Genomic DNA, 4,292 nt, shown 5'->3' on the forward strand with positions numbered 1-4,292 from the left:
CAGCCACCCCCAGGAAGGGAAGGGAGACAGGGCTACAGACCCCTGCTCCAAAGGGACCCTCACTCCCACCCCAACCCTTCTGCCCATGGAATTACTCCACAGACCAGCTCCCAGTCTCCCAGGGTGAGGCCGTGAGAATCACAGAGAAGGGTTCGCATCACATACCATCATCTCCCAGCCCTCAGCCCTGCCCACGCCATCCCCACCTCCACCGACGGGGACTTGCAGAAGAGGAAGAGCCAAATATCAGAGGCAGAGACTGCGCCTGCCCCCGCTTTCTCTCCGTGGCTCACTCTCACCCTTACTCTCCGTCTCTGAACCACAGTCCTGGGTGGGCTTTACAAATCCCAAGTCCAGGCTCTACGGTAGACGTGAGGCCACAGAGGCCCAGGGCACAGCACAGCACCCAAGCCTCCTGGCAGGACTGTGGGCAAGTGGAACGTGGGCTGTTCCCTGGTTTCTCCCATGCGTCTGTGCCCTTCGCCCTTCAGCTCACAAGAGGCCTCTAGCTTCCCACCCTGTCCCTGAAGCTGCCTCCCTCCGGCTATGGAGCCCGGCAGCCTTGGGCGCGGCTGTGATAAGTGATATGGCAAGGTTCTGTCTTTCCCGAAGGCCAGACCTAGGTGTGGTCCAGCTCGAGCACCCGGATGGTGGGTGATAAGCATGTGACTATCGTCAGAAGTTCCGGGGTGGAGCCCTGGCTCCCTCCCTGCGGCCGATTGCAAAGAGCCCTAGTCTTCACATCTCCCAGACCCAGACCCTTGGCTGAGCAGCCTCGCGGGGCCCTCTGCCCCCATGGGAGTGCTCACCCATGGCTGCCATGAGCCCATGCCAAGCCTGCCGTGCTGCATGGGGCTGCTTTCTTCGTCTGCGTCTGCCACTGCGGTGACATCAGGCCTGGGCTAGTCTGCAGAGGATCAGAGCAGAGCAGCCATCATCCCAGCCAGCCTAGCCAGGGAGCCCGCCCGGACTGACCTGCACCCACTAAACCCCATGGCACCTGAGAAACAAGCACTTGTGGTTTGGTGTTTATTTGTTACCCGGCATGACAGTGACAAAGACAATGGAGAGAGCCTTCAACTCGCCAGGTAACCACCTGCTCTGAGGCAAGCCAGCACAACCCCCCCATGCATTGGAGGCTCAGAGGGCTAAGGGCTTGTTCGAGGTCACCCTGGAAGTTGATCCAACTTCAGAGGCCTCTTGGGACCTGCCCCCATGACGCTCTGGCCTGGCGAGTCCACCTCCACCCTGCCTTCCGGGAACCACAGTCTGGTGAGGAGGGCTGAGGTGGGGAGAGGTGGGTATATTTGGGAATTTGAGGAGGAAGGGGCAGTTGCGCCAGGCCCTGAGGGCTGAGATCAGTTTCTGCAGCTGGACAATGAGGGGCAGGAAGGCCACCCTTGGTGAAAGGACCCGCAGTAGCCAAGAAGGACTGCTTTAGTCCACTCACACCAGAGCTACCACTGCCACTGTGTTCACGGCTCCCGACACTGGGGACAGGTGCATTTCGCCTGCCACCTTTCCATCAGATCCATCAGACTCCTGCAGAGGAAAAGCAGTCAACTAAGCAATACGGTTTGAGCCCTGTGTGCCACCCCACCTTCCATCCCCCAAGCTCCCCATAAACCCGCAAGGAACGGTTACCATGACTCCTGAGCAAACTGTGGCCCAGAGAGGTTCCAGACACGCCCAGAGCCACACAGCCTCTAGGAAGCAGAATTGGGATGTGAACCCAGTCTGTGAGATTCCAGGCATCCCTCAGATAGAAAGGCATGGTCCTCAGGAAATGGCCCCCGACCGACTGGCGTTGGTGCCCTGGCACAGCCCAGGGTCCTTGGAAATGCCATTCTCAAAGTGTTTGCACTAATACAACTGCCAGAGAACGTCAGGCTCTGCGTCTGCCAACTACGAGGGCCTTGAACCTGTGGCCCCGGTTGTAGACACTGTCACAGGCCATGCAAGTGTTGGCTGCCTTCTCCACCAAGGGGGAGGTGCTTCCTGTCAGCAGCTGCCTTCCCCCCGCCCACCACGAAATTCCCAAAGCAAAGCAAACAGCCATGATTCCCAGGGTGTTTGAGGCTCACGCCTCTGGCCCCCAAATCCTGAACATCTCCTGAGGATTATGGGCACCTCCAACTTAACATATGTGCCCAAAAACCTCAGAAGCGTTTCCCATAAACCCCCTCTTCTCCAGGGTTCCCTCCCCATCGTGCAAGCCAGAGGCCAGGTCCTAGGGTCCCCTCCTCCTGGCGTCCCCACCCCCCGCCTCTCCACCTCCCCCCATCACCAGGCAGGCTCCTTCTGCCCCTACACTACCCTGGTGAAACACGTCTCACTAACCTGTGAGTCAGCTGTGGGGTCAGAACTTAGCTATGTGTCCTTGGACAAATCACTTCACCTCTCTGTGCCTCAATTTTATCATCTGTAAAATGAGGATGATAAAAGCCTCTCTGTATCCTTAAAAGGTAGACTTTTCTGGCACACATCACAACTTCTCAAGAAACAGCAGCTTCTACTGTTGTCACTGTCCTTGCGGTGAGTGCAGTGAATGTGTGTGTGCCTGCCAGCATCAATCCTTCCCCATCCAATCCAGGACATGCTCGGTTTCTGGGAGTGGGGACCTATCTCTTTCAGAGATAGGCACAAGACCCAGATCCAACCAAAGACAGCCAACCCCTCCCTCCCGTTTCCACCAGATTTCTGCCATGGGAAATGATGCTTTCTCATCTGGGGGTGGCCAGGACGTGTGCTGCAAGGACTCCAGGAGCCAGAGCTCCTGGGGCCATCTCGCCCTTGTGCAGAGAAATCCCCCTACAGTGGCATGGATGCAGCAGAATGGAGGGCTGACAGCCCGTGAGGCAAGGCGCTGGCTGCACCTGTTGAGTGCTGGATGTAGCCATGCCTGAAGACGTGACTCCTCCTGGACTTTTCACTGATGGAGCCAGGACATTGTTTCTTGGCTGAAGTTAGTGTGGATTAAGTTTCTGCCATGTGCAACCCTAAAGGGTGCTAACAAAATACATGAATAGGGGGATAGGAACGTGCTTGGGACCAAGTGGTGACACAGAGCTGGGCTTCTGTGAGGGGCAAGCCCTGTGACTTAGTGACCTGGCAGGGCCCTGGCAGGAATTTTGTGGGGAAGGAGTGGCCAATGGTGGTGGGCCCCTGGACATAGGTTGTGAAGCGCCCAAAAGCAGGAGTCATAGCACTGGCTCATGGTGCTGGCTTACGTTGGGGGCTCAGTGCCAGCCGTCACTATTTTCCTACAGAGCACTCCGGTGCCCTGGGCACTATTCTGGGGGCTGTGCAGACGTCCCCCACCTGTCCTCACAACACCCTTCCTGGGAGCGGGGCTCAGATGTGCCACCATTTTACAGAAGACGAGATGGAGGCGCAGAGTTCAGGTAACTTGCCCAGAGTCACTCAGTAGGTACATGGTGACGTGGGCATGAAGCAGTCCCCATGCTGGGACACACAGCCACACAGGCATAGCCTCCTCTTGTCCTTCGCTCTCCCCCATCTGCTCAGAAGGTCCTGCCAATGACTTTTGTGCCTCTGTGAGAAAGAGCCCACAGTTTCCTACCCAGGCAGGGGCAGCTACCGAAGATCGGTTCCCAGGACCCGGGCTTCAAAGGGGAGAGTGGCAAAGAGCTGGCAGGCTGTCCCTCTGCCCACAGCCACCTCCTGAGATGCCTCCCAATTTGGCCCCACTTGCCAGCTGTCCCTGCTACCTCCTGGAGCACACTCGTCCCACCCCGCCCCATCCAGCGCTGCCCCTGGGCCTGCCAGGCCGTGGGGACGACGGGCTGCTCTTCACAGGCAAAAATGTGCCTGACTCCTTGTGTGCGCAGAGCCCCTCCAGGACCAGCGCTTGAGTGAAAGGGGACTCCCTAAAGGTCAAACGGCTCAGGAGGACGCCCGTCACCACGACACCCGGCCCTGGGCCTGCAGTGCAGCGTCACCGGTGAACACACCACCACGCACAGCGCCGTCACCTCTGCACAGGCAGCTCCGAGCCACTGGCGACAGCAGTCAAGACTCCCGCTCCTCTCCCAGCTCACTCACTGACTTCACACAGCCCTGGGACGTCTGTACTCCGAAGAGCCCAAGCTTCAGGCTTCAGCCTGAGCCCCGCGTGCCTCCCAAGCAGAGGGGCTGGGTTTCTGATGGGCGTGGCCGCGCACAGGCACGTGTGTGTTTATCTTTTGGACACTGGGTATCATAGCCAATCAGACTTTACCACCAGGGTAATCGGGGCAAAACCTGCGGCTGTTCCACAGCCCACGCCGAGA

Source organism: Saimiri boliviensis, chromosome 2, assembly GCF_048565385.1.
Source record: "Saimiri boliviensis isolate mSaiBol1 chromosome 2, mSaiBol1.pri, whole genome shotgun sequence".
Lineage (NCBI taxonomy): Eukaryota > Metazoa > Chordata > Mammalia > Primates > Cebidae > Saimiri > Saimiri boliviensis.